Source organism: Hirundo rustica, chromosome Z, assembly GCF_015227805.2.
Source record: "Hirundo rustica isolate bHirRus1 chromosome Z, bHirRus1.pri.v3, whole genome shotgun sequence".
Taxonomy (NCBI): domain Eukaryota; kingdom Metazoa; phylum Chordata; class Aves; order Passeriformes; family Hirundinidae; genus Hirundo; species Hirundo rustica.
In genome coordinates this window covers 58,134,341-58,148,186 of record NC_053488.1, presented here as the reverse complement: position 1 = coordinate 58,148,186, position 13,846 = coordinate 58,134,341, and the positions used below count along the sequence as shown (strand labels likewise).

The 13,846-nt window shown below is 39.5% G+C and overlaps 1 pseudogene; it reads right to left on the bottom strand.

Annotated features, from left to right (window-relative positions):
- Positions 1-8,620: 8,620 nt before the first annotated feature.
- Positions 8,621-13,846, bottom strand: part of LOC120765808 (coiled-coil domain-containing protein 171-like) — a 40,148-nt pseudogene continuing 34,922 nt past the window's right edge.

The window sequence follows — 13,846 nt, the reverse complement described above, 5'->3', positions numbered from 1 at the left end:
GGTATGGTTAAGAATACTCCTGTGGCATCTGATTAGGAATCTTGGATCAGCAGTCAACATGAGGAAGCCAAAATTATGATTATTCAGTCATTCTTATGATCATATTTTTATACACATGAATTATTTACATAGTACAGAGTGCTCACAAGCTTGTTAATTAAAACCTCCTTTTTCCCTTCAGTTATACCCCTAAGATTTCTTCAGAGCTGGTCATCCTTCTAATGACTTTTATTTCATGTTCATTAAGCCATATTTTGTTTAATGTTTTCTTCTGTTGTCTAAGTTGAAAATCCTTTAGTGTGGAATACTCTTGGGAAAGGGTTCCTTCACAACGGAGAGTTTGTTTTTAGAGAGAGAGGTGGATGGTGAGTCTGTTTTGGATATTCATGTCCAGAATCCCCAGGAATGATCAAATATTTTTTTCAGATGCTCTGTTGTCAATCTACTCTTGCATTTTCTGTGTGGCATGCTCATTTCATCCTCTCTTTATCCTGCCCACTGGTCTTTGTTCTGAGGTCCTGTCTTCCATTGTAGGATAGTACAGATCCTGAACTTACACTGCAGAAAAAGACTGCAAGGTTCTATTGTGATACAAATGATCTGCAACATAGATTGCTCATCACTCACTGTTCATCTGCACTGAGCACCAAAAATAAGGCACTTACTTATGAATAGCTCAGCCTGCTGGATTCCAGTGAAACATAGTTTTGTATCTTCCCACCATTTTGACAGTGCATATAAATATGCAACATGCAGTTATGTGGAAGTGAGCTGTGCCACGGTGTCCTCCTGGGGTGTTCACAACGCTTACAGGTTTGTAAGTGGCAAATTTAGACCCTTGGTGGGATGCAGCAGTGCCACATGATTAGCATAAGATGCTCTGTTTGACAGGGATTGGGAGCTGGTTGAGCCTCTCATACTGCCCTTGTATTCCTCCCTAGAACTGGACTTTAAGAGGAAAGTGAAGTGAGAATTCCAAGTGAATAATACATCTGATGATCACAGGCACTTTTTTTCTCTGCCTGAAAACCACCTGAAATTTATGGAGCGAGCGAGAACAAAGGAATTGCAGCATCCCATAGTCTTCAAAAACTTCTGTGGGAGTACTTCCTTTTACTTCACTGCTTTGAGTAAGGACCAGTCTGAGATACTGCTTTTGCTGGTTAACTAAGCTCATGATTCTTTTTTTTTTCCCCCCCAGTCAAATAAACACAGGAACTGGAGATATACAGGGTACCTGGAACTTGAAAATACTCCAAGTGTTTGGTTTTGCTGTGCATTTTCTATGAGCATTTGTCCTAATGTAATTTGATTACTGAAGTGCTCATGAAGAGGGGAGAATGTTCATGTGAGGAGAAAAAGAACAGCTGAAGTAAATCTTTTCAGTTGTATAAGTGCCTGCATGTTGTTTCTGATGCAACTGATATAATAATAATAATAAAAAAAATAATAATTCAGACTTCATTTAAGTGTGGTATTGTTTTGCTTTGAATGAGGAACTAGTCCAATAGGATCTGTGGTTTTTTGCTGTGATGCTAAAAATATATTCATAAGCAAATTTCAGACTTCCGTCAACTCTAACCTTTAATTTTACCTGAATTTGACTTATTTTCACCAGAGTGTTCCCACTTTGCCTAAAAACCTATAGAAAGCAATTCAATAACTGTGATTGAGAATAATTTAGGTAATTCATCTTTTTGTGGATCCATATTATGCCAGCACTATGAGAGCAAATGCGTGTCTTCTGAGAGTCATACAAAATTACTACAATTTCATTGGGAAGTAATGAGCAGCAAAATAGCTTATTATGATCAGTAAAAGCAGAAGAAACGAGTCTGCAGTCTGACCACTGAACAAGGGCCTCAAATGGGAAATTCAGTCCTCTTCAATACAGTTAAAATCACAGCAAAATACACTGGGCTGAGTACTGGAATAGTTGCTGGTCTACCAGTCCAGGCATGAGAAAGTCCAGATGTACTTTTGTGCTTTGTCAGAAGTCTCCTCTGGAAGATGAAAAGTTGTCAGGGGGTGTCAGAATTACCCATGACATATTGCCTGTCTGTAAACAATGACTGCCTGATGTGGCTGCCACTGAAAATGCGTGGTGCTGTGACATCCTTTAGCAGAAGCTTCTGGTTTCTTTGAGTCTCCTTTCTTGCTTTTCTTCTCACTGCTGCTGACTGTTTCCAGGTATACCTCAAAGAGCACTTCTGGGATATCAGAGCTTTATTGCAACAAAATTCAATCCAGCTTATAATTTTCCACCTTCTTTAGTTCCATCCCAGGTCACTGAAGTGTGTGGAACTATAATTCTGCACATTGTTGTAATAACTCTAATACATCCCCCATCCCTGGAAGTGTTCAAGGACAGGCTTGGATGGGCATTGTAGCAAGCTGGTGTAGTGGATGTACCCCTGCCCTTGGCAAGGGGGTAAGGTCCCTTCCAACCCAAACCATTCTAGGATTCTGTATCTTTGACCAAGACTTGCATTCAAGTGTTAACATCATGTAAACAATGAAAACTGAAAGGTGGAAAGAAATAAAATTCCAATATTCCTGTGTCTTCAGGGAATATACTTTCTTTTTGACTGTTTTTGCTGGAGGTTCTCTCTCCCTGAAGCAGTACAGCTTCCTGCAGAGAGAGACAGCAATTTGCATGCTCTTGCCAAACTCTTAGGAGCAGTGATCTATCATCCCTTCCTCTCAGGTTGTCTGGGGGAATTAGATACTCCTCTGCAACACTCCCCCTTGTTTGGAGTGTTAAAAAGAATTGCGGTGCCAGAAATAGTCAACGCAAATTCCTTGTCCCCAGGCTTTGGTTCACCAGACTCTGCAGAGTCATTGTGGATTATTTGCATGGGGATGGAGAGACACAAGCATCTTGCAGAAATTAGCGAGATGTGACGCTTGCGTATTTTATTGAAGGCACTTACCTGTGTTAAACTCCTAGGGCACGTCTCATTTTCATTGGTCCTTACCCTCTCCTTCAGGAGGATACAATCACCCGCTCAAAGAGCAGAAATAGTGCGTGATGAACTATGTCACAGAACAAATGATTAATGCTTAGTAGTTTGTGCAAGCTATTTGCAAACAATCCACGTGCCGACAATTACGCTGGAGCAATTTTGTGAATACCTAACTCAGTGTGTTTTGTACAACTCAAGACTTGCTCCCAGATCTTTAAATTCATAACTTCGGTCTCATTTGCTAAATTCATGAGTGTCATTATTTCTTCTAGCCTGGTAGTGTTAGACTTGACTGTGTTAATTAATCTCAGTTAACACTGGACTGGCGAAGCTGTCGGAGAGATGGCGGGTCTGATGACTGAAGAGCTGTTTAAGAGGAGTCACAGCTGCTTTGTTTTTAGACTTTCTATGTCACTTGCAAGGTAACTTACAAGTTTTTAAGTGCAGAGTGGGACAGGCTACACAGGCAGGTCCATTAATATATCTGATGCTCCCAGATTCTCAGCAATGCAAATAAAGACGCTGTTTGCCCCAGCTGCACCCAGAAGACCCACAGACTCAACCACTGGCTGCTCAAGTGCATCAAAACATTTTTAGGGTTCATGTCTGAGAGCTGAGAGCTGAGAGCCTCTTTGTCAGCTGGAATAGCTCATTAGCTGTCTTCAGGGTCAGAAAGCTGACCTGTAGAGAGCATAGCATCTGTAGGCATCATCCCATGGACCAGGGTGGGGAGAGCTGAGCCATGAGGAAGAAAGATCTTGTGCATCTGTAGGAAGCTCAAGCACAGACAAGAGTTTATTGATTCATTTGGTTAAGAATATTCAGGAGCCTTTTGACTAACAGAAATGTACAGCCCAAGCAGATGCTAAAGCTCTTAATAAATTAACTAAATGCGCAATGTGCTTCGGTAAATAGTGCTCTGCAATCAATGTAGTGGCTTTTCAAACCCTACATAATACTAAGGAGGAGGTTCATTAATTTTTAATAGAGATTATAAGATATTATTACATAATATGTGGATATGGAGGAAGAGGATATTTAAAGGAATTGCAACAGAGAAGATACAACCAGTATCAAAACTAGATTTTGTAGGTCTTTTTCATAATTGCCATGCTGCAAAGCATTCTTCCCAGCACTAACGTCCAGGCTATTAAATTGTTGCTGTTACTTTTATTATTTTCACGTAAACAAGGCCAGCCCTTATTGACCTGCCACAACGGATTTTTTTTCCCTTTCCTCTCAAGCAATGTAAGGTATCCGTACACATGAGATTTTACATAAACAGGTAGGATGAAGAACTTTGTTTACAAAGAAGTTAAATTGGTATTTAATTGTGTCTCAACAATTTGTCCATCTCCTTTTGACTATCTTTTTCCTACAAGTGTATTGAACTTCCCTACCATGAAAGATCTTTCCTGTTAAGAGCAGTATGCTGAGTTATTTATGGATGGACACATTGCATAAAGCCTCAGTTACCACTGCTCCACTGACTCTAAACATGATTCAAAGGAGGGATTAATATGTATGATTCATATTTCATTGTGACTTACAAATGTTGTGCAATCACTTCATTCTCAGTCTAAATGACTACGATAGGTGCAGAGTTAAACCACTGGTAGCAGTAGTCGTGCGAGTATTTGTGCGTAATAGGGAGATGAAGGGGTTGTGTATTTTCTGTCAGGCATTTAGATGAGTCCAGAAGACTGAGTTGTTGAGAGCTTATCAGAGCAGTGGCTCGCAGAAAAGGGACATGACATGATTAAACTAGTAAGAATTTAGGCCTCAAGGATATGCTATCCTTGAAGGAAGGCTTATGTGAAGAACAGGATGTAAGCCGGATGTGAAATTAGTCAAGTATGGGAAAACTAAAGATATGATGTACTGACTTTAGCTGTTTTGCAATTATTAAGGTCGATGCTAAGTAATGCTTGCGTTAATTAGTTATGTCCAATGATGAGCTTGGCTTTTGCAATATGTATGAGCTAATTATGAAAAGTATAAAAATGTAATGCAACCTTAATAAAGTGAGATCTGCTGACCATGACAGCATGAGGCATTTCTCCCGCGGCTCCGGTAACCCGACCCCGACACTGAGTCACAAGTAGAAGCTGTAAATGCTCGTTTGATGATCTTGTACATTATAAATCCAAGAGTGAGACAGGGATGGGTGATGATTTTTGACACATTCTCCCAAACCTCCCAATAATACTGACTGTGAACCACTTTCTGCCCTCTGAGATACCTCCTACAGCAAGGTCTTGTTTCATGGCTGTCTCCAGGACACTTTTGGAATACAGTGGACCATTAGCGACTTGCTCATTCTCTTAAAACTTATGAGGAAATCACAGTACCAAAATGCATCTAGACATGGGGTCATGATGAGGAGATTTTCAGTGGGATGTTGGAAGGACAAACCAGTGCACCAGAGCAGTGTAATGGTACAAATACAGAAATTATTTAACAACATATAAAACAAATGGCTGTCACTTTCCATGGTTTTTATATATTGAGGCAGTTGTGTCTAGCACAGTAAAGAAGTGGAGATTTGGGCTTTAGATTCTGCTTCTGGCAAAGGCTTGATGTATTACTTAATCCCTCCCCCCTTTTTTTTTCCTTTTTGTCCCTGATCCGTGCCTGTGTAAAAGGCTGTGAAGTATTTATCTTTCTGTAAGCCTTACGCTGGGTGAGAATCCTGGTGGTAATGCATCCCCCTGGGGCATTGTGGAGGGGGTTTCCCCATTTTGCAGTGGGGTTTGCACACTGAGATGAGGCAGGAATCTCAAATTGGATTGCTCAGTTTCTATATTCAACAGCCAGCTGGTGCCCCTTCTTTCTCCACCTCCTCTTCTCCTCCTCCTCCTCCTCCTCCTCTCTTGTGTGCCTGGTAACAGGCTCTGTGTAGTCACACTTTTTTGGGTTGTTGCTGTAACGCTTTATTGGAAACTTCTGCCTTTGGGGGTGGGGGGTGGGTGCCTCCTGATTATAAGGATCTTGCCTGATTTTGTAGTTTGCATGCTCAGAAAAAAGCAACTTCAAAGTACAGCCACAAAACTACACAGTGGCTCGTCTTTCAGGTTTTTGTTTGTGTGTTAATGGCAATGTTTTAAGACAGTATTGGGAATTAAAAGTAAGGAGCAGTGGTGAAAGCATTTGCAGTGGATAGAAGCCACTAGGCTTTGGTGCATTTTCAAAAGTTCAGATTCCTGCCTTGCGTTGAAAAGTAGTAAGTTGCAGTTGAGGACCTTACAAACCTTACAGCTCCCAGTTTATTTCGGTTTGCCCCGTGCTGAGGAAGGGAGCATCACTGTCTGATTAGTGAAAGGTACCCAGCGCGCTGAGGATGCCCATGCAAGATGAGACCCTCTGACCCTGGCCAGCATTGTGGGCTTCAGGTGAGCAGCAAGAGGCTTTTCAAATCCCCTCAGGACAGCACATTCCAGTGGCCCATCCCCTTTGTCACCTGCCTGCAGACTGTATTTGTTTGATTTTTTTTTCCCACTCATCCTGTGCCCTGAAAGCCAATTTTAACTATTTTTTCCCTAATTTCCCATCTTTCTAATTAAATCCTTGGTATATTAAATAAGATACCTGAAGCTGTATAAATTCTGATCGTGGTTTTCAGCCAAGCCACCCAAGTACACCCAAGAATTCACCTTAGACCCATGTTTTTAATACCTAGCCTCAGAAACATGAACTATTAACTACTAACTTTATCTACCCTGACCTCATTTAATAGAGTTAAAAGATCAGGATTTGCAAGCTTAATTCTCATCTTTCTTTCATACAACAAAATCAATATAGAGCAAAATGCCCTTGTAGCTAAAATTAATCTTGTGAAACATGCCTGGAGCAAGGCCCAGCTGAAGAGGATGCGATGATGAGCTGGTGCTGGCTTTCTGAGGAATGGGGCGTGGGTCAAGATTAATTTCCCCTGCTATATATTGCCATACACATCTATCATTTCAGGGGTGCCCTGCGGGTATTTCTTTGACAGGCAGAAGGAGAAGGAAACTGTAGAGAAGAAGAAGGAAACTTCTTCTTGGGGACAGAGCTGCTGAGGGTATGGGGAATGCAAATGCTCAGGAAGGTTAAAAACACTCTCAAGTCATGCTGTAATTGCACTGGTGAGTGAAAATAGTGCCGCATCATATTTTATTCCTTGCTGCAGGTGTTAATGGGGAATATAATATAATGGGATTAAGTGCTGTGTGCATACACCAGGTACATCTCAAAAAGGACAATAGCTGCTTTTGTAAAATGTGATCATACTCCTTTTACCAACACAGCATGAATCAGTCTTCTCCATACCCTCTCCTTTTATTCTACATTTCCTTCCAGAATTAATTTCTTCTTGTTCAGTCACTGTTTTGCTTGTGCCAAAAAAGTTAAATCATACAGAAAAAGTACTCACAGCCTGCCTTGCCTCTGAAAAAGCAGGATTTTCCAGCAATATGCTGCAGCATGTCCATCTTATTGATGGGAAGGTGGAAGCTGCTGAAACAGAACAAAGATGGGAGTGCTGTTTCAAGAACCCTTTATGCTGAGGAGCCTGGCAGGGTTGCCAAGGAGCCCTCAGTGTAGAGCAATGCTTGGCAATATATATAATTATCGCCCTGGTTGACAAAATCCCTGTCAGCTCTTGTGCTGTGTTAGCAGTGGTCCTCAAGAGCAAGGCATCTGAGCAAATATTGCACTCAGTTAATGTGAACTTTAGAAACCCTTTCTATGTGCAAATTCATTGTTAGCCTAATCGAGGTCTTAGCATTTTTAGAAAAATTATATTGTTGGTCCCAGTGATGCAGGGGAATTAAGCAAGTGCCACTGCTTGTTCTCAGTAACCCAGTTCAAAATGTAGTCAGAGTCCCTGGGATCGTCCTCTGGGTTCACAGATCTTTAGAGAGACAGAGCATGTGTGCCTGTGTGTTTTTGGGGGCTGGGGGTTGTGACTGGCAAGTAATCTGTGTTCCAGGATTTTTCAAGGCAGGAACATTATACTGATTTCGGGAGTTTCTCCCACTTTTGGTCTCTTCTATTTATTTGTTATTGCTGCCTGCATGCCTACTATATTTACTTGCCCATTCCTCATTTTTTTGCAGTTGTACCTTATGTCTGCATTTGTGCTGTGTGGTACGTTTTACACACTGGGTAGTTGTCCTTTGTTCTGTGTAAATCCTGTTATACTCAAGGTTGTACCTCCTGGTGACCAGTAGATGACCAATGGTGAGTGGTAATTTTTAGCCCTGGCACTTCCTGGTGCCATTCTGTGCTGGCAGAATTGTTTTTTGCTGTTATTATCTTGTGATGCCACTTCCAGGGATTTTCCATATAATCCTGTTTGGTGGATTTTTGGTGGGTTTTTATGTTTGTGGTTTTGTTGTTGTTTTGTTTTTTGATTTGTTTTGTTTTTTAAAATCAGCCTTCATATTCATATTTCTCAATGACCCAACTCACACTTTATTTCTGCAGCCCGGTCAGAACCAAACTTCTATCTTTGATCTGGGGTTGTTGGTAATCACTCTAAAAGGCTAATGAGAGTTATTCCATTAGCAGACACACACGGAGTGCCCTTGTATCTACATAAATAGTTTTCTTCAAGTTAAACTAGCCGCACTGGTGTGTTACCAAAATTTCTATACAACAACAGTCTTCCTCTATCACACCTCAGATGTGAGGAGGAAGGAGACAAATTTCAGCAAGCCCAGAGTACTTGTAATATCTGCTTCAATGTGCCGCTGCTGCTTTTTTGGCTCTGCTGCTGTCAAAATTTGAACTGCCTGAACCAAAAATTGGGGAGAAAAAGCTTCTCACCTGTGCATCACCTAAATAAAACTGGGTAAACTCAAGACTACCTGCTTCAGAACTCCCATGAAATGGATCCATTTGGACTGATAGTCAGGATGTGCAAAGCACTGGTGCTTGTGAGGTGCTTCTCTACAGAAAAACACTCAGAGATGTTGTTAAGGCAGACATGACACACATCTTCAGAAGGCTCAGAACACTCTTTATTATGGCCACATGCTGTCTTATATATAGTTTTTACAAACCTCAAGGGCAACATCTAATTGGTTAATAGCTTTCTTGTTAATTATTCTATTGGTTAATAAAAGGTATTTGTCCATGAAATCTATCTATTTTAGTATTGTTTACATATTTTCTCTGCTGATTCTCATGGGACAAATTCCTTGTTATTACAGGTGCACACACTTTTCACACTCAGAATAGATAGTTGTGTTAAAGGAACTGATTCTTAAATAGCTTCATAAGGTGACCTAGGTTACAATGTAAGATGTGCCCAAAGTAATCTCCATGAGCTGTTGAAGCTAGGTTGTGCACTGTTTCTCTTGCCCCCTCCCTCCAGACTGTCTTCTGTTAATGGCCCATCAATGCCCTGCTGCATGACTCACAGATAACTCCCTCCAGGAGCTATCTCTGTTTAATGGGCAATCAAGGACCCATTGCAAGACTGATAAAATGATATCAGCCCATTGTGAGATGCTCCACCCAGGGGGAGGAGCCAAGCACTCCCACCTGGATATAATCTGGGATTTGGGACAGCAGATGGAGCCTTCCCACTGGATTCACAGAGGACAAGAGCTACCAGACCTTTCTATGGGATCACTGCTTCAACAAGACCACTTCATCTGGACTGCTACCACCATGGTGTCAGGTTGTATTCTGACTGTGTCAGTGATCTTTTCTACTACTGCATGTGTTTTATTTCATTTTATTTTACCTTTTTTTTCCTCCTATTAAATTGTTTTTCTGACTTGGAGTCTCATGCTGGTTTTGCTTTCAAGCCAGCACAAAAGTAAATTTTAAAAAACAAGATTATGCACAGAATTGGAATTCTTGTAGTTGCAGGGGAAAGTTATTACAAAATGTAAATGGTTTAAAACAGAAAGAAAGGAAGAAGTCTACAGTTTAAACAAACAAACAAAAAAAAAAAAAAAAAAAAAAAGAAAGAAAGAAATTAAAAGAGGGAATAAAAGAAAAAAATCAAACATCCACCCATCCAACACTCCTACTCCCCAAAACCTAAACATCCAACCAAGCAACCAAATCCAAATTAAAATCAAAATCATTCAAGCAAATAGACACCTGTAGAAAAAAATTACAGTAGTAACTTTAATCCCTGGGTTAGCTTTCACCATCTTCTTTGTCTTCTAAAAAAAGTCTTGCCAAGTTTCTGTTAGCACTAGTTTTAACGCTCCATTGTCTTAATACGTACCTTCTTTTATATCTCCCGACAAGCTGTGCAGCACAAAGGGAGATGCTGGCTAGGAAGCCACATGCAAGTGACTACAATGGCTTGTAAAGGAGACTTACCAGCAGGAGCAGCAGCAAAAGCAGGAGGAGGAGGCGTAACAGCTGCTTCTGGTTCAAAGTGGCTGTGCAGAGATTCTGTTCAGAGAAAATAAATTGTAAAAAAGCAAGGAAATGCACAAAACTGGAATGGTTATTGTAGCAAGGTAAGCCTATTGCAAAATGTTAATGATTTATAACAGAAAGAGGAAAAGGAGGGAGGCGAGGAAAGAGGAAAAGGAGGAATTTTAAAGCAAGACAATAAACAAATCAAAACCCAATTACAAAGGCACAGCCAATACTCCTCAAAACCAAAAAAATACAATCAACCAAGATCCACACCCAAAAGAAAATAACAAAACCCCAAGCACATGGGGACCAATAGAAAAAAAAAATTAAAAATCCAGTAGTAATTTTAATCCCTGCGTTAGATATCAGTATCCCCTTTCTCGTCAAATAAAATTTTCAGAACATTTCTGTTAGCACTACTTTTATTGCTCCATTATGCTTAGACTTACATTATGCTAGACCTACAGAAGGTGTGCAGCATGAAGGGACATGCTGACTCTGGAACCCACATCCAAGTGACTAAAATTCCATGAAAAGCAGACTTACCAGCAGGAGCAGGAGGTGTAGTGGTTCCTTGGGTTGCCAAGTGAAGCCGAAAAGATTCTGTTCAGAGAAAGCAAATGTACTTCATGGAAGGTCAATTTTAAACAACATGGAAACATGATGAAACTGAAATGGTCACGGTTGCAAGGAAATGCTATTGCAGAATGTTAATGGTTTCTTGCAGAGGGAAAGAAAGATATCTTTGGAAATAAAAACAAAGCAAAAGAAACACACACACACAGAGGGGAAAAAAAAAAAAAAGGAAGCTAAAAAAAAAATTTAAAAAGTCAAAACCCAAACACCCAACCTACACTAAAACTCCACAAAACCAAGAAAAATACAACCAAGCAACCAAACCCAAACTAAAACCAAATGTATGCAAGCAAATAGGGAACAATTAAAAAAAAAATTAGAGTTGTAATTTTAATTCTTCTGTTACCTTTCATGATCCGTTTTGTCTTCTGAAAAATGTGTCAGAATGTTTCTCTTAGCACTAATTTTATTGCTCCATTATCTTTATACTTAACTATATTTATATTTGCCTACAGAATCTGTGTAGCATGAAGGGATATGCTAGCTAGGAACCCACATTCAATGGACTACAATTGCTTGAAAAGGACACTTACCAGCAGGAGCAGGAGTAGGAGTTGTACTGGCTGCTTCAGGTTCAAAGTGAACATGCAAAGGTTTTGTTCAGAGAAGGGAAATTTAAAAAACAAAACCAGGTAATGCTCAGAAGTGAAGTGGTTATGGTTGCAAGGAGAGGCTGTTACAAAATGTTAATGGTTCATGACAGAAATGTAAAAGACTTCATTAAAAAAAATAAGAAAAGAATGAAAGAAAGGAACTAAAAATAATAACAAAAATCAAAAACCATAAAAGAAAACACCCACCCACCCACCAGCACTTCTGCCCAATACCAATCATTCAGACTGCCAAGCAACTAAACCCAAACTAAAACCAAAAATATCTGAGCAAATGGGGACCAATAAGAAAAAAAAAATTACAGTAGTAATTTTAATCCCTGTGTTAGATTTCAGCATCCCCTTTCTCGTCATATAAAATTTTCAGAACGTTTCTGTTAGCACTACTTTTATTGCTCCATTATGTTTACACTTAAAACTATTGCTGTATTTCCCTACAGAAGCTATGCAGCATGAAGGGATATGCTGGCTAGGAGCCCATATCCAAGTGACTAAAATTCCTTGAAAAGCAGACTTACCAGCAGGAGCAGGAGTTGTATTCGCTGCTTCAGGTTTAAAGTGAACATGCAAAGATTCTGTTCAGAGAAAATAGATTTAAAAAACAAGTGAAGTGGTTGTGGTTGCAAGGAAGATTATTACAAAATGTTAATGGTTTATGACAGAAATGTAAAATACTTCATTTTAAAAAAAATAGAAAAGAACGAAAGAAAGGAATTAAAAATAATAATAACAAAAATAAAAAAACGTAAAAGAAAATACCCACCCAACCACCAGCACTTCTGCCCAATACCAGTGATCCAAACTGCCAAGCAACTAAACCCAAACTAAAACCAAAAATATCTGAGCAAATGGGGACCAATAGGAAAAAAAAAATTTACAGAAGTAATTTTAATCCCTGTGTAAGCTTTCACCATCCCCATTCTCTTCTGAAAAACATCTCAAAAACTTTCTGTTAGCACTAGTTTTAATGCTCCATTATGTTTACAATTAAGCATTATATTTGCCCACAGAACTTATGCAGCATGAAGACAGATGCTGGCTAGGAACCCGCATGCAAGAGACTACAATTACTGATAAAGGAGACTTACCAGCAGGACCAGGAGTGGGAGGTTTATCGCCTGCTTCAGGTTCAAAATGAGGGTGAAAAAATTCTGTTTGGAGAAAATAAATTTTAAAACAAGGAAATGCAAAGAACTGAAATGGTTATGCTTGAAGGGAATGGCTACTACAGAAATGTTAATGGTTTATAACATATTGAACAGAAAAATACTTTAGGGAAAAGGCAGGGAAAAAGCAGGGGTAATATTAAAGAAAAAATAAAAACCAAACACGAACCCACCGCTACTACTCCCAAAAACCAAAAATACTCAACCAACTAAGCAATGAAATCCAAACTAAAACTGAAAAATCCTGACTCAAATATGGAAAAAAAAATACAGTAGTAATTTTAATTCCTGTGCTAGCTTTCACCATCCTCTTTTTCTTCTGAAAAATATCTCCAAACATTTCTGTTTTCACTAATTCTATTGCTCCTTTTTTGTTTACAATTAAGTATTGTTGCACTTGCCTACAGAAACTGTGCAGCATGAAGGGAGGTGCTGGCTAGCAACTAACATCCAAGTGACTGTAATTGCTTGGAAAGTAGGCTTACCATCAGGAGCAGGAGCTGGAGCAGGAGGCGTAGCAGCTGCTTCAGGTTCAAAGTGAACCCGCAAAGATTCTCTTCCTGTTGTTAATGTTTCAGCTTTGGCAGCTGCCAGTGAGTAGAGAGCCATAAAATTTCTAAGCACATGCTTTAAATAAAAGTAAAAGGAATCATTAGTTCCAGACAAGCTACACTTAAATATCAAATATCATACATCCAAATTTGTTACAAAAGACACAGTATTTTTTAACAGAGAAATCAAATATTGTTTGTGAGCCAGGCAGAATTTCAGTCCCAGGACTTAAACAGCAAAAAGGTCTAACACAGTATTTCTTCTAAAAGCTTGAATATTAGTGTCATTGAGGAAAAGGAAATTACTCCACACCCTAGTTAGAAGATGCTTTGATGAGATGTTTTCAAGCATGCAGCAAAGCACTAAGCTGTTGCTACAATTTTTAAATTTTATTTCAATACAAGATTCAGTGCAGGTTCAGTTTCTGTTCACAAAAAACTACCACACATTTTCAGGCTAATGCTGACACGTTCAAGATGAGTCAATTTACTAGTCCTTCCTCTTCACAGCAAGAAAAAAATGACTTGACAGTAACAAAAGAAAC